The sequence below is a fragment of the Neomonachus schauinslandi genome, chromosome 2 (assembly GCF_002201575.2).
Source record: "Neomonachus schauinslandi chromosome 2, ASM220157v2, whole genome shotgun sequence".
NCBI classification, from domain to species: Eukaryota; Metazoa; Chordata; class Mammalia; order Carnivora; family Phocidae; genus Neomonachus; species Neomonachus schauinslandi.
In genome coordinates, this window is record NC_058404.1 from 88,202,750 (window position 1) to 88,220,586 (window position 17,837).

At 33.1% G+C, this 17,837-nt stretch overlaps 1 pseudogene; it reads right to left on the reverse strand.

Annotated features, from left to right (window-relative positions):
* Nucleotides 1-1,449: 1,449 nt before the first annotated feature.
* On the reverse strand, nt 1,450-4,690 carry LOC110571257 (annotated as a pseudogene).
* Nucleotides 4,691-17,837: the final 13,147 nt, after the last annotated feature.

Consider the following 17,837-nt stretch of genomic DNA (forward strand, 5'->3'; position numbering starts at 1 on the left):
TTAAAGAGACAAGAATATTTTATAAACAATTGTAAGGAGAAATTATAGACTTCTCAGAGAATAAGGGGAATTAATGCCACTAAGGAAGAAATTAGATATAGGACAGAATGTATATAAGTGATGGAGACAAATCTGCAAAGAGAGAATCTATTGGTATTCTGAGCTACAGCAAAATGTCAGTGTCTACTGATTAGCAATTCTTTCAAGATAATTAAAAGTGGAAAGATTACAGAGTTTTCTTAATGGCATGATGGGAGATGATTCAAGTGAGAAACAATTTTGCCGTGTGCAATGGAAGAGTGAAAGTTGTCAAGGCACCGAAAGCAGGGAGCATTAGGGTATTTACTTTTCTGAATGGTATGATAGGAGATACAATAGTCTTCCCTTATGCATGAGGTTTATGCTCTAAGGCCCTCAGTGGTGGCCTGAAACCACAGAGAGTATGGAATCCTATATTATTGTTTTTTTTTCCTATACATATATAAAGTTTAGTTATAAATTAGGCACAGCAAGGAATTAGCAACAATAACTAATAAGATAGAACAATTATAACATTCTATAATAAAAGTTATGTGAATGTAGTGTCTTTCTCGCTCAAAGTATCTTACTGTACTGTTACTTACCTTCATCTTCTTGTGAGGATGTTTGAGATGATACAATGAATGCCTGCATGAGGAGATGAAGTGAGATGAATGACAGAGAAACTGTGATGTAGTGTTAGGCTACTGTGGACCTTCTGATGACACATTAGAAGGAGGATCATCTGCTTCCAGACTGTGGTTGACTTCGGGTACCTGAAACCGTTGAAAGGAAACCACAGATAAGGGGTAGAGGACCTGCAGTTATTCAAATGAGAAACATCTTGGGAGGATGGCAGAGAAAGACTGAAAGTCACAAACGTCCTGAAATCAGAAAGCATTTAGTTTTCTCTTTGGGAAATTGGAGGGGCAAGTATAGCAAGTGACAGAGATACAAAGATGAATTTCACCTAATACCACATTTTTATTATAAACATTTCAGTTAGTAGAATTGATTGCAATTTTAGTGTCCAAAAGCAATTAGAGACAAATAAATGTCAAATTGAAAGTAATGCAACTAATGCGAACGGATGTGATTTTTCAGTGCTATAGAAAACTACAGTTGACCCTTGAATAACATGGGTTTGAACTGCATGGGTTCACTTACATGTGGATTTATTTTCTTTAATGTTAAAAAGTGTATTTTTCTAAAAGATCACACAAAAGCTGAGAAAAGAAAGAAGGATGTCAACTAGCGCACATCAAAATCTGGGCTGAGGAAGGACAGAAAGCTGCTGAAAGATCCTGGTAGCTGGAGCAAACTGCAGAGATCAAGACGGCCGCTGGCCAAACCGAGACAGCAGCCACGTTCATAAACCCCACAGAGGTGCTGCAGTGACAGCGAACTGCTGGCCCCAATCTTCTCTCCTTCTCAGAAAGGGAAAAGCAGGAGCTCACTCTTTAGATGTGGTCTTGGGGTTTCCTCCTCCTTCATGGCCTTCTCCCAATCTCTGTCACTGAATTCCTCAATGACCACAGTCGACACTCATACAGGCAATGTAGGCCAATTCCAAGTCTCTATGGTTTGAGCGGGGAGTGTAAAAACTCTGCATGCCACAGTGTATGTTGTGTTTTGTGTGTGTTGAATGTGTATGTGGATATTCTTTTGAATCCCTTCTGGAGCTTGAAGGGAGAAGCTGTTAGTGTCTATTCTGCGTCTTCCTACAAATGCTATAGTTGCCATCAAAGACGTGCAAGTTGGCTGAGGGACAAATTTCAAAGCCAACTGCTGTACATACCTTGTCAGCCTCCTGTTTCACCAGGTCCTGGTGTTGCAAGGTGTCCAACAGCAGCTTGGCAGCACCCTCGAAAATGAGCCACTGACATTTCTGGAAGTCTCTAAGTGCTCCTGGTACTCACCCAAGTCCAGCCTCGCTGTGGAGGTCACCAGGGTTGGGGGAGAAGCAGTGGTGGTGGAGGCGGGAGCTACACCTGCTTTATGGCTGCCTCACCTCATCAATGGGGCCACGAGGGGCTGTGGCTGGGGTTCCAGTGGGCCTTGGAGGTCCCAGGCCACTCCTGCCCTACTGATTTGTCAGCTGTGCTGCTCCTCACCGGCCACATGGTTCTTTCAGTAGTTAGGTTTTGGGTGACTCCAAGTTACACTGTGATTTTTGACTGTATCGCCTGGCGCCCCTAACCCCACACTGTTCAAAGGTCAGCCATACTCAGTAGGTGGTGTGCTGCAGTTCTAGTCTATGCACATATAATGGAAGAATCATCATGACAATTTATCTTCTTTGTCATTCAGTATCATTAAGTTAGCTTTCTTTCCTGTACTTTTGTGTAATGGTACTTTTTCACCAATATGAATCTTCATCTAAAAACCACAATTAGACTTTTGTTGAATTCCTAAATAAGTAATGACTTTGATAAAGTTGGGAAATTCTTTTAAAGACTTTCGAGGAAGACATGCCTTCTCAGAATGATTTGGCTTGGGCTTTGTGTAACTGTTTTTTTTAATTCTTTATTTTAAAAAAGTGGGAGGGTCATGGGACAAACAGTGTTCTCATTCTTAAATTCCCTAATTTCATAGAAAAAAATTCTCAGGTATTTAACCAATAGTCTTGTGGCTGATCCTCTATTGACTTGGTACAAATTAGGAAGATAGCTACTATTTTCCTCTTTTGTTTCCACAGGCTCTGAATAAACCACTACAAGTCTCTTCTTAGCAATTGGGAAGCCAGTTCCCAACTCACTAGTGTGAATGACTATCTGAGTTTTAGATGGACCTGGAATGTCCTTTGATCACCAGTCTTATTGTTGTCCTCTACAACTATTATTGCTTAGCAAAATCTTTGTTATAGTTTGTAAATGTCCTTCACTATTCCTTTTTTGGAGGGCAGGGAGAGGTGTTACCCTGCCAAAAGGGGTCATCCCAACATAAAAAGGGAGTATGTTTATGTGTTTAGTAATCACCGAGAAATTTTCATTTAGCAGAAAACAGTGCTATAATACTTGAACATTGGCAAATAGAAATCTAATATTTAAACAAAATTATAGAAAATGGTGCTAAAAACTTACCTATAGGTTAAGGTTTAGCATGCTCTCGTGATTCCATCAGGTGCCAAGGTCTTAACAAACAAACTCTGCTAAGAGTAAGTAAACCAACTGAGGGTTCTAGAGGGGAGGGGGGTGGGGGATGGGTTAGCCTGGTGATGGGTATTAAAGAGGGCACGTACTGCATGGAGCACTGGATGTTATACGCAAACAATGAATCATGGAACACTACATCAAAAACTAATGATGTAACGTATGGTGATTAACATAACATAATTAAAAAAAAAAAAAAGAAGAGTTAGTAAACCAGATTAGTCTCACTATGTTTGTTACTTTCCAAATCCCCAAAGATCACAGTTGACAACAAGGAAGGAAATTGGGATTGGCAGTAGAGAATGTTAGCATTTTATTTAGAGCTTATGATCCTCCAGATGTTGTCAAGGTTGAAGTTTTCTTCTTTATTTCTTACTGTAAATTTAGGAAGTCAGCATTATTATTACCAATATTATCCTATTTTACAAACACCTACAGATTATATAAATCATGCGAGGTGAGATAAGTCCTTTGATTCTAGCCTCACTGCTGAGGTATACAACCAACAAAATCTTTTTGGTTTTGTTCATATCTTGACCAAAATACAATAATCCTTCTGAGCTGCACGCATATATGCATACATATATGTGTATAGTATGTTATAGATGTCAATATATATTTATAATATATATATATATATATATATATATATATAATGTTTCTCGAGATACTAGCAATGTTCTGTTTCTTGATTTTGTTACATACATGGGTTCATATATATATATATATATATATGTTTATATATATATATATATATATATATAGAGAGAGAGAGAGAGAGGAATATCATTTATTGCTTTAGGAGGTATCTGTTCTCTTTCATAACAGTATTTTGATAAACAAAAGTTTCTAATTTATCAAATTTACCAAACTTTTTTTATTATTATTATGGTAAGCATCTTTGTATTCTGTTTAAAGAAATTTTGTTTATTCCATGGTCAGGAAGATATCCTCATATACTTTCCCCTAAAGCATTTTTAAGATACCTTCCACTTTGCAATCTACAATCCTTTTAGATTTATTCCTAGGAATTTATCATATGTAATGCTATATTGTTTTAAAGATTTATTTAGTAGAGAAAGAGAGAGAAAGAAGGAGCAGGGCGAGGAGCAGAGGGGGAAGAGCAGAGGGAGAGGGAGAAGGAAAGGGACAAGCCGACTCCACGCTGAGCTCAGAGCATAATACAACGCTTGATCCCACGACCCTGAAATCACAACCTGAGCTGAAACCAAGAGCCAGACACTTAACCAACTGACTTACCCAGGTGTCCCCATATGTAATCATATTTTAAATAATATTTAAACTCTGATTTTCATATTATTTGTTCCTGGTGTACAGAAATTCTATTGATTTTGTATACTGAATTTGTATCCAATATTTATGTCTTTTACTTATATTTCTTACCTGAATATAGTGATGAGGATCTCTACCACAATATCGACAAATGTGGGCATTTTTGTTTCATTCCCAAACTCAAAGAAATCATTTACTATTTCATCATTGCACGTGATGTTTGCCATTTTTGGTATAAAGTAATAGCTTAAAGAAATTATCTTCTATGTTTGGTTCACTAAATAAATTTTTAAAAAATAGAGGTTGAATTTTATCAAAAGTTTGATTTGCAGCTATGAAGAAAATCATATCAATTTTCTGCTTTTTTTTTTTCAGTGATAAGCTACCCTTGCATTTCTGAAACAACCTAGTTTGATTATGATGTGTTATCTTTCATATGTATATCTTGATTTTGCTTGCTTATATCTTGTTAATGGTTTGTTTCTTTGGTTGGTGTGTGTGTGTGTGTGTGTGTGTGTGCTTGTGTGCATGTACTTTATCTTTTTGACATCCATGAGATCTGTAGTGGTTTCCCTCTTTCATTTCTCCTTTTCTTAGTTAACCTGGCTAGGGGCTTACTGATTTTACTGACCTTTCCAATGAACCAAATTTTGGTTTCATTGATTTTCTCTAATTGATTTCTTGCATTCAATTGCAATGATTTCTACTTTAATTCTTATTATTTCTTTTCTTCTGCTTACTTTGATTTTAATTTGTTCTTCTTTTCTAGTTTTCTAGGTTGGAAGCTTAGATTATTAATATTAGATCTGTCTTCTTTTCTAATATATGTATTCGGTTCAATAAATTTCCCTGTAAGCATTCCTGTTGCTTCCATAAATTTTTAGTTGTATTTCATTTTCATTTAGATCAAAATATTTTAAATTTTTTTTGAAATTTCTTTTTTGACTCATGTTTTTCAGAAGCATATTGTTTGATTTCCAAGTACCTGGGGATTTTCCAGCTATTTCTCTGTGATTGATTTCTAGTTTAATTCTATTGTGGTCTAAGAATAGACAAGGTATCATTTCTATTCTTTTGAATTTGTTAAGGTGTGTTTTTTATATCTTATGAGTTCTTCTTTTATGTCCTTTTTAGGATTTAGTATTAAGGTTGCTAGGCATCATAAAATTTGCTAAGAGATTTTTTTTTCTAATCTGTGGAAGATTAGCATTATTATTATTATTATTTTTTGTCCCTGTAAATGATTGGGAAAAATTAACTGATGAAATATCTGGGCCTCTGTTTTCTTTGTGACAGTGATTTATAATAAGATATTTAACATCATTAGTGTTCAGATTTTTCTGTATTTTCTTCTGTCAACTTTGTTTAGTTGTAGGATTTTTTTTAGGTATTTGTCCTTTTTTTATTTTATGAAATGTATTCATTTTAAGTTTTTATTTTCTTTTGGTGCCTCTAAAATCTGTATTGATGTCCCCATTTTTATTTCTGATAATAATAATTATTCTTTCTCTCTCCCTCTCTCATTCACTCTTTTTCTACCTAGCCTTTTTAGAGGTTCATCATGTTTTATTAATCTTTTACAGAATCAGCTTTTAATTTGTAGGTATTCTTTTTCTATTCTTTAAAGATTTTTATTTATTTTATTTATTTGAGAGAGATAGAGAGTGAGGGAGAGAGAGAGCATGAGCAGGGGACAGAGGAAGAGGGAGAAGCAGACTCCCTGCTGTGCAAGGAGCCTGATGCAGGACTCCATCCCAGGACCCTGGGATCATGACTTGAGCCGAAGGCAAACACTTAACCAACTCAGCCACCCAGGCACCCCTTGTAGGTATTCTTTATTGTACATTTGTTTTTTCATTTGTGTATGTTCTTATTTTTACTATTTCCTTCCTTGTAGTTGTGCTTACTTTTTTTCTTTTAGAGAATGTTTCATGTGTCCTTTATACTTTAATCATTTTCCCTTTTGTTCTATTTCTGTGCTTTAATTTTGATATTTTTACTGATCTGTTGTTCATTTCACTTCTAGTTGTTACTGCTGCATCTAACATGTCAATAGTCCATTTATTAAGTTAATTTCAAATATGGTTATTTTACTTCTGTAATGTTTATTTAACTTTTTTAGCACATTCAAATCTTTTATAATATTCCTTTTCTTGTCTATTCTTTCCATTCTGTCCCCTATTATTTTAGACATATAGATTATATTATTTTGAAGTCCTTGTTTGAATAGCTCTAATTCCTAAATCACCTCAGAATCTACCTCTATGACATGGTTTTATCTTGAACATTATCTTAAATATTGGCCACATTTTGTTGCCTTGTAATATGTCTACTGCTCATTATTATACATTGGACATTTTGTATAAATTAGCTATAGAATATGATGTTATCCTTCCTCAAAAACCATTCTTTATTTTCTGTAATAGAAATTTGAGGCTGATCACCTCAGTCTTGCCAGAAATGAACCTGGACCTGAGTAGAATTACCATTTAGCAAGATTACATCTGGTTCATCTTTAGGATGTGACCCTCTAAGAATTTCAGTTGAAACCCTATCAAGTCTTCCTTTCCTTAGCCCTGAAAAGCCATAGGCAACTCATTTCAACTCTTCATAACGTTTTCAGCAAAGCTCTTTAGCTTTCTTTCCCTTGCAGATTCAAAATTTAGTACAAATTTTGAGAGGGAACAGCTGTGTTTTGAGACTGCTCCATTCCCTAATTCAGTCACTTCAACCCAGAGTGGAGTTCTAAAATCTCTACTCATTTCAATGTAACCCAACATAAGCATCTGCCAGAGGGCCAGTCTGTTTTCTCAGGCTTTTGTTGGATCTATAATCATTATATAGCCACATTCCATCAGTATTACTTCACTCTTCCCTCTCTAGAGCATTCATTTCTTGCATATTTGACTTTCATGGACAGTATTATGTTATTTTACAGTTGACATTTTCAAGGAGATTTTAGTATATAAAATAACTCATGTCTTATAGGAATATTTTCCTGTGGATTACAGGTATGCATCTTCTGTTTTATGTCTTTGATATTCAATTAGAACATATTTTGTGAAATGATCCATTTGCAGTAGCATTGCAAGATAAAATAATTTGATAAAACTATATATATCTATGAAAAAACTTATTGGGACTATATATACCTGGAACAAATATATAATTCCTTGTTTGGAAAAACAAAGCATTATAAAGATGTCATTTTATTAAAATATTAATTTTAATTTGCATATAAATTACAGATTATTAGAATGGTGCCTTAAATTCCTAGTTCTAAACATATACACATTGTAGTTACCATGGACTTATTCTAACAGCCTATGGACTTATTCTAACAGCCTATAATCCTACTCTTGAATAATGGGTGATCTGCAAAACTGACCACTAAGTTATATCATTGAATGACTGAGTAAAGTCTTTTTTTTTTAAGATTTTATTTTTTATTTATTTTTTTTATTTTTAAAGATTTTGTTCATTTATTTGACAGAGAGAGACACAGCTAGAGCAGGAACACAAGCAGGGGGAGCGGGAGAGGGAGAAGCAGGCTTCCCGCGGAGCAGGGAGTCCGATGCGGGGCTCGATCCCAGGATTCTGGGATCACGACCCGAGCCGAAGGCAGATGCTTAATGACTGAGCCACCCAGGCGCCCCTGAGTAAAGTCTTAAGAAGTCCTGAGTGACTGGCACATTTCAGATATATGGAGCAAAAGGTGGTGTTCTATTAGCTTTTTAAGTGAATACTCAACTGCTATAATTTTGTTCTTGAGTAGATGAATGAGGATAGAATTTAGACAGCAAGTAGAAGAGCTATATTTTATAGTAATACAGAAAGTTTGTCAAGTATTAGGAAAAAAGGAAGTAAATAAAGAATAGCTCAAGTTATATGGATATACGTGGAGAGGAGAGCTTATTGTATTTCTTCTTCTATCTTCTTGGGGAAATATCAATCAAAATCATCAGTTGAGTGTGAGGATGTAATCCATTGGTAGTGGTGAGAGAAGAAATCATGAATTACTCATCTATAAGAGTTCAGTAGGGAGTGGACTGCAAATATACAGTATGAATGATGGACAAAAATGAAGACCTTAAGATTAATTATCATGAATTTAAAGTGAGACCTGTCAGAAGCGTGCTTTTGCTTCATTATACTTTAATTCATTATGCTTGTGTAGGTAAAATAAAACCTTATATCCAGCATTCTATCTATTTCTTGTCTGCACCCATGCAGTTAAACGTGGTTGAACAAAAGCACACAAAGAAGTTGAGGATATATTTATGTACATAGTTATAATTACTAACTAAAATTTAAGCTCGTTAAAGAATGAAATGAGACTATGTAGTTGGTGAAAGATAGATAAAGGAGAGAGAATCAATAGAAAGTAAGTCCAAATGTGAATCAAATTTTGGTGGGGTAAGCTACTATAGGGAATGAGATAGAAACTAAGTTTTGTTAGAGAGTTAAATGACTGAATCAAGATTATGAAGGAAATATAGTTTGTTATTGATCAAGTGACTATATTATTTTTCATATAATCTGGTACATCTTTAGTCACTGGATACATTCAGTTTATATTCATCCAAGAAATTGATCTGAGGTAGGTGACCACTGGAGTAAATGGGTGAATTGGGCAGTAGAAGGCAAGAGGGAAAATATTTATGATTGAAAGATTAGTCATGGAATAACCCACCAGTGATTAACATAGAATTATCTTGGAGATAGAGAATGAGCCTAAAACAAAAATCTCTAAAGAGAGTGGGAGAAAGCATGGATTATCAGATGACTGCAACAAAGGCAAAAAGTGAATTGTGTAAAACAAGAGCTGGAAGTGTCAGTTTTTTTTGTTTGTTTGTTTGTTTAACAACTATGTATTCAGCATTTGTAATCTCTGCTATACTTTAACTAAATGAATAAAAAATATTTTGATATTCATTGTTGTAGCAATGATGCCAAATATTATGTGCTTAATTAATATTTGCTGAATAAATGAATCAGTTAAATGAAACACTGCATATGAATGTGTATTTTCCATGTGATGCCATAAATGTATTTGGATCAAACTTTGTAATGATGAATATTATTTCCAAAAAGAGGATATTATTACTACATGATGTGGATTCATTTTTCTTTTTTTTTAAGTAGGCTCCACACCCAGCATGGAACCCAATGCAGGGCTTGACCTCATGACCCCGAGATCAAGACCTGATGTGAGATCAAGAGTCAGACAGACACTCAATTGAGCCACCCAAGTGCCCTGTTGTGGATTCATTTTAAACTGCAGGCATATCTATTTATTTTTATCTCATAACTCTGCTACAAAAATCATAGATTGAAATCACCTAATTAAATCAAATCAACTCCAGGCATTACAATTGTTTTAAATGGAATTGTATTCATCTCAATGGAGTTAAGGGAAAGCATGGGCAAAATGCAGTCTACTAAGAGGGCCCTGCTACAGATTTTGGTATAATACTGACATCTAATAATTTTCAGGTTTAACAGTAGGCAACATCACTGTACAATCAGTTGTGGTAGGAATTAATCCTACCACATTAATAATGGAAAGTAGCCTTCTCTTTCTTGAATTAGATAACCACTCATAAGCAAATAAGAATGTATTCTTAACGCTGCCCAGATTCACCTCTTCACTGGTTACATTTACTGAAAGAATTAGGATGATGTTTAACTTGTAATATTTTCTCTTGTTAATGATTATGGAATTGGAGCATGTGGATATCTGACATTGCACTTAGGTCAACAGTTGATCTCTTCTTTGAGAATCCAAATCCATCCCAAAAGGAAACAATTATTTTTCTTTTGATAGGTCAAGAAACACTACATTCATCAAACCAGTTTTAAAAAAAAAAAGGTTCTTGTATAAAACTTCATCTTTAACTGTTTCAAATTATATTCCTTAGAAAGTCAAGTCTCTCCATGGAGGAGCCTGGGTTGCTACAAGAGAAGTGAAGGGGAAATTCATGAATGTCCCCTTGTGCCCTTCAGCCTTCATTTAACCAGAGAAACTCTACTTAAATCTGTCTCATGTGGAAGTTTTACATATTTTTGTTAAAATGTTATATTGTTTGATATCCTTTAGTGCATTTGTTTTCATTTCCTTTACTCCTAGTGCTGTATGTTTAGTGATAGATATGAGTGCCAAACTCTTGGATTTATCATAAATAAAGGACCAGTTTGGGCTGTTTATTTATTCTAATGCTGTTGGTTTATTGCCTATGAATTCTAAGAACTTGGTATATTTGATTTAAAATAGATGTAATTCATAAGATAAATGATATTTTTTCATAAATGCAAAGAGTTATATTGTTGAAGTTGAAGCAGATTTACTCTGACTCTGAAGAGATTAGAATTACATTTAGCAAGCAGAAGTTTCAGGAGCCTGATTTTAGCTCTATATAACAAATACTGTGTGTGTGTTTTTTAATATGATACTGAATAAAAAAGAAATGGGATACTTTCTTTGATAGAGAGTTCTATGTCACTATATCTATTCTGCAGGGATGTATGGGGACTTCAATGAATTCATGGTTAGAGCAGAGAATTTCAAGCATTTCTTCTGAGTCTAACACTGTGTGAGTTGTCTTCATCTAAATTAGACTAATTACTTGTACAAATAACTTAATACATTTAATCTGATTTTACAGATTATATGAATAAGGTCCATCTGCTTATCTGATAAAAAATCTAAACCCTTATATTGGTTACCAAGATTGTTAATTTTATTACATATGCCTTAATTTGTTTGCCCACATTCTATTGCTGGAATGGAAGTAGACTTTTAAAAAATTAACAATTTTCAATAGATGTTAGCATTTGCTCACCTTAAAGGAATAAACCCTTACTTGTATGCAAATGAAACATTATTTTTAATATTTGTATTTTGCTTCAAATGTTCAATTTAAATAAAAAGTATCTTTTAAAAATTGCTTCAATTACCACAATAGGTCTTAAGAAACAGTAAAATAAGTTCAGAATAAGGAAAACTCTTTTGCTCCTGTTTTGCTACTTCCTTTAAGTTACTTTCTTGTAAGGGTGTTTAACTTCTTGCATGTCCGCTGAGATGCTATGAAGCCATAAACCAAAGAACTATTACTGCTTCCAAGATGGCAATGTATAGACTTAATCATATTGTATAAGTTGACACACCTCACAATAGTCAAGCATTCTGTGAATCAGTGCTACCAAATCCCTATGCTTTAAATCGCTATGTTTAAGTAATCAACATGTTTTTTTCTAAGATCTAAGGCTTGACAGAAATCCTAGGTATAAAATCATTTACCTCCAAGAGGCTGCTTAATCATCAGTCAAGGGATTTGATGACATGAACACAGTCCATTAATATCCTATGAAATGATGAGAAAGTTGAGATCTCACCAGGGCTGTATTTTTGCAAGTCTTTATGGTTGACATATCTTACAGAGGATAAAAGCACTAAAATACACTGTTCGGGATTAAAATCACATGTTTTAATCTCTGCGAGGATTATTTCTTTTTAAAAGCATATTATTTGAATTTCCAGCTTCCAGTACACCAAAAGATAGTACAGATGCCTAAACATTCAAAAAGATAAGTTTTCAAGTGTCAGAAAAGTATGCAATGTTTGGATATTATCAGACTCAGCAGACAGCCAGACAGAAAGAAATACTTAAATGCTTCACAGAAGCAAAAATAGTAAATTGATTAGAGAAGCTGCATTTTGGAATGATAGCAATACAATTTATTCTGTCAGTGAATGTTAAAGAATATCTTCCCAAATGCACACACTCTGTTTTTAATTCTTTTTCATATGAAAATAATACAAATTTGACTTTAAAACTGTATTATAATTTGTTTTAGGCTAGACCTCTTTATAGTGGAATGGTTAAAATATCATAATTCCCTTAGCCATTATTGAGTTGTTTTGATACATCTGAGTGCTCCTACAGGCATTTTCATATTAGTGTATGTAGAGTCCATTACTTATTAATTCATGTATTAATTATTTTAAAATCACATTTTAATTAATTTGTTTATGGATTTACTTATCATTTACTCAATGGATTTATTTAACAATCCAGGAAATATCAGGCATGAGCTTAGACTACAAGATACATGTATTTGAGGTTCTGGCTAAAGGAAAATAAGTCATTAACATATAAATCAGGAAAGTCATAAAATAATTGTAACTTTTTTTCAGTTAGATCAAATGATTTATTTTATCGCTACAGTAAATACTACTGAAAGATTATATATTTGAACTGAGTTACTTTATCCAAATTTGTAACTTAGTGTGAGATTGGCAATCTAAGGCAGTAATTAGACCTTTCTCTAACTTTATTTCAGACTTGCCATCTTTAGCATGGATATTTCAAACATATGAGAATAACCAAAATAGATAATATAAAAGTGACATGAAACTTCTGAAGAAAAGTAATTTTATTTAATTGGATTAATAATTCTAGGTACTGAAAAACATTTTCCTACTATTTTTATTTCCATTATTGGTCTTACTTGTGTCAAAAAGCATTTTAATCATCTGTTTAAAGTCAGTCATTCTACCTAGATAGATTGATAAATAAATACTCACTCTGGTCCCCAGAATGGGAAGTAATGTAAAAGTCAAGTGGCAAAGAGTATGGAGTGCTAAGGAGGAGGAAAAAAAGAGTTGGGGACAGTAATTCTATCTACCACACACCTAAAAAATCCTGTTAGTGATTATTTTACATTTCAGGGAAAAACATTTCCAGGGTTAAATGAACATGGTTTATTGCTCTGAGTAAAAACATGAATCTTTACAGCACAAAAAGAAATTAGTCAAAATCTCCATCAGAATTTTAATTGAACATGATCTTGCCCAACTAGCTTCAGTGCATATAGAAAAAGTTCCAGATATTCTAGGCAATGAGTATGGCCAAACAGGTTATTAATTTTTTTCAAGTTTTTATCTAAATTCCAGTTAGGTTTATTATTTTTTTTGTTATAGTCAAGGTATGAAACCTAGCAATGATTAAACAAGAGTTATATGGTTCTCCTTGATTCCAAGGAAGTATGCTACTTAATTTTACTACAGGAAACTAGATTTTAATAAGTATTCTTCAATAATAGAAAAAGTCCCAATTTATTTTTTAAATGAGCATCTAACATATATAAGGCCCTTTGCATTCATTGTAACAGTTCATCAGTATAAAATCCCATTGGATTATGTTGTTGCTGTTGTTGTTGTTACTCTATTTTCCAGACAAGGGTAAAGGAAACACAGCAGAGATAAATCATTTGCCTCAGTTCAAAGTCCTGCTAATGTATTGATATAAAAATCTAGATAGCAAAATATAATTAAAGCTATAGTACAACTTGAGATCTATGTAGTAACAATTATATATCATAGCTGAGATTTTGATAATAATAGAATATGGGGAATGGGCATAATCATTTTGGCAACCTGGCATTATTTATTAAATTGAACATGCACATATTATTTCATGCAACAATTCATCCAGGAGGAGTATTTTTTCACATATTTACTATCAACTGTACCTAAGATGCGTATTAATTAAGGTTCTTTAGAATATTATTTGTAATAACACACACAAAATGTAAATAACACAAACATTTAGTAGAAGGCTAATTAAATTCTTGATAACCAATCCATACTTTAAATGACTTTACTCTAAAAAATAAAAAATAATTAATAAATGACTCTGCTGTTGTAATAGAAGTTCTTTAGGATATAAAATTTTGTTTAAGATTTATTTAATTATTTTAGATAGAGAGCAGGTGGTGGGTTAGAGGGTGGGCAGGGGGCAAACTCCCATCTGAGTGTGGAACCCACGCAAGGCTCTATCTCAAGACCCTGAGATCATGACCTGAGCTGAAATCAAAGAGTCAAACAGTTAACCGACTGAGCCACCCAGGTGACCATTTAGGATATATTATTAGCTAAATTAAAAAAGCAGTATATTGAAAATGTGGATAATACATTCCCACCTTATAAAAATGAAACGTATGATTATAGGCAAATGTTATGTATTAATACATACGACATTTTTTATGCTGTTTATGTTTTGAGAATGGAATTATGGGCCTAGGTTGGGAAGATGGCTCACATATTTAAATACATTTTTTTTTTTTAAAGATTTTATTTATTTATTTGACAGAGAGAGAAATAGTGAGAGCAGGAACACAAGCAGGGGGAATGGGAGAGGGAGAAGCAGGCTTCCTGCCGAGCAGGGAGCCCGATGCGGGACTCGATCCCAGGACCCCAGGATCATGACCTGAGCCGAAGGCAGACGCTTAACGACTGAGCCACCCAGGCGCCCTTTAAATACATTTTTATCATTTAGTTTTTAATAGGTGCAAATTTTTATTTCATGATAAAAAAGGAGAAAATAGTAATAATTTTAATAAAAGCAATTTAGTGTTATCATATGCTAAACACTGTACTAGCACTTTATATTCAACGCAATTTAATCCTCAAACCATTCTGACGAAGACAACATTATTACCCTGGTTGTAAAGAGGAGATGAAATAGAAGGGCAAAGAAGTTAAATAACTAAACACCAATTAAATAGCCACAAGTGCTAGGTTGAGAAGGCCAGGTTTATCTCATTCCCAAGTTTGTGCTATTAAATACTTCGCTCAAACTTCACAGATCAAAATAATATCTAGTGTGGAAGAATAGAGTTCATATAACAAGCTCCTGACCTACTTTCCATTTGACCTTACTTGCCTTATACTTAAACATAGAAGGAACAAGCGATTTTGTATAAATTAGAGATAAGTTAGCATCCAGGGAATTTTTTTTTTTGTCTGTATGTGTAATCTGAATATTTAATTCTTTTAAGAGAGATGGGAAAGGACCAATATTGGCATACAAATATAAGGCTCTCTCATTTCTGGCATGACCTGTGAAATGTCTTAATTTGTATCCTCGTGTCTTTCCAATCTTAGTGCAAAGAGCTCAATACATGTTGATCCTAAAACAAGTAATCATTTTAAATATAAATTATTTTTATTTTCTCTATAAAAGACAAACATTTTGACATATTCATCTGTTCTTTAAAGCTTATCTTAGTAGTGGAAGCATCTGTGAAAAAACCAACCAGCTGTGAATCTAAATATAGAAACAGATTCAGTGTTTGCAACATGAAGGTTGGAAATATGCTGCTGCTTAACACGTGAAACGATAAATGACAGTGCTGTATGTTAGAGAGTTTGCCATTCTAGAAATTCAACTTAATGCTAGTTTATCTCACCGGGAGATGTTTGTTATTCATAGTCACATATTTCACACTATATTTTTTTAGTGTGAATATATCCATGTGTGACTTATACCTCAAAAGAAAAGCTGGTGAAAGATATATTTAGTTTTTCTTTCTTTCTTTCTTTCTTTTTTTCTTTCTTTCTTTTCTTTCTTTCTTTCTTTCTTTCTTTCTTTAGATACAATCTTTCTTTCTAATAGATACAATCTCGCAGGGCACAAAAATACTACTTTATAAATGGTAAAAGAAGAGCAAAGTTTAAGGAAATTTCAGCTAAAACAATCCAATTAATGTGAACCTAAATTAGGCATTGTATTTTAAAGAATTAAAAGAAAAAATAAAAGATAGGAAAACAAATTTCCTGAAGAAAAATATTTTCAGTTTGTTTTCTGAAAATAGGGTTGTATCCATTTCTCACTTTCTTTTATAGTCAATACAATCCCATACGAATTAAATTCAGAGTTAGAATTATGTGAAAAAAAGAATTTGCTTACAAAAATGCAATTATATTTATTGTGTTATATTTGCTAAGACAGAAAAATTTACTCATATATTTCAACAATGGAGATTGAAATAACTTAAAACTATATTAATCAACTAAAAAAGTCATTAATCAAACACCCTGTTTCTCTAATCATTCAGATTTTTTGACATTTCTCTACAGAAGTGATAATGAACATCTGGTTTTATATGGTTAATGAGTGTGAAATGATATTGAATTTCTTTTTCCCTAGGGCTCCTATGTCATTTTCCTATCCCCATTAGAGAATAAGTGCATAAAAGTATAGCTATTTGTAATGCAGACATTAATGTGAAATAGTCACAGTACAACTTCTTAGTGTTGTCATTACTGGTGTATTTTTCAGAGTGTGTAATAATTCTTACAGATTTAATCCATGTGACTACCAAAAAAAGATGTTAAAATGAAATCCATGGACTTAAACAGTAGAATACCAAAGTATTTACCCACTTTTAATATAGAAATTGTGCTAGTGGAGAGAATCCTATAATAAAGCTATGAAAAAAATTGGAATTTTAATTCAAAATATTTGATTATGCCTTTTTCATGGAAAAGGAAGACTATTACAAATGTATCTATTGGGCAATAAGTTTATTAAGGAAGATAAAGAAAAGAATATAGAAGAAAGAAATTAAATTTAATTGAACACCATGTGCTTTATATGCCTGAAAATATGGCATTTGTTTTATCTTTTATAATTTAAAAATAAAGAAATTTAGGTAACAAGAAGTTAAGTATCTTGTCCCTGAACACAAAAGTAATAAGAGGATTGACCCAACTCTAGTCAACTTCAAAACCCTTTTTATTTTTTCATTTCTCTTGATAGCTCATATTAAAATAGCATGGATTCTAGGAAGAAAGATTAACAGTAGAAAACAAACACAAAAAAAAGGTTTAGAAACAGTGCCACGAGTTTGTCACTATTTAAAATATAGTAAAAGTATTGTACATTGGACAATAATTCCATAAATGTTCTGGTAAATTTAGTCAGCCCAGTATTTCCTTAAAATATGATTGAGGCCCATATACAGAAGGACCGCCAAGGGTGTTTACTTAGAATCACTTTCTGGGCCCTACACAGATCTATTAATCAAAATCTTTGATATTGAAATGTGGTCATTTAGAGATTATAAAAGTAATTCTTTAATTCACTGTTTAAACACAAACACACACAGATAAATAAGAACTGGTTGCCCATCATTACTAATGAATTACTGCAAGGTATCAACTTTGTAATTTTGGATAAAATATAACAATCTATGAAATGTTTTTTGAGTGAAGAAATAATGGCACTAAATTTATAGTAAAAACATACTTAAGTAAAAATGTACATGCATGCTTGATTATAAAAATTTTATATTTTATGTATGAATGTATGTTGAGCAAGCATGATTCATGAACATAATAAATACATACTATATTCTTGTATTCTAGTAGTTATTCTGGTTGAGGTGATCTTCCTCTTGCCCTGGAAAAAAAACTTAATAGACAATCTTATGGTCACTTAAAAATTTCAAAACAGTCTCAATCAGAAACCCAGTCGGAGATATGAAGCAACACTTCAATCTGCAAATAAAGCCGAATCTACAAAGTAA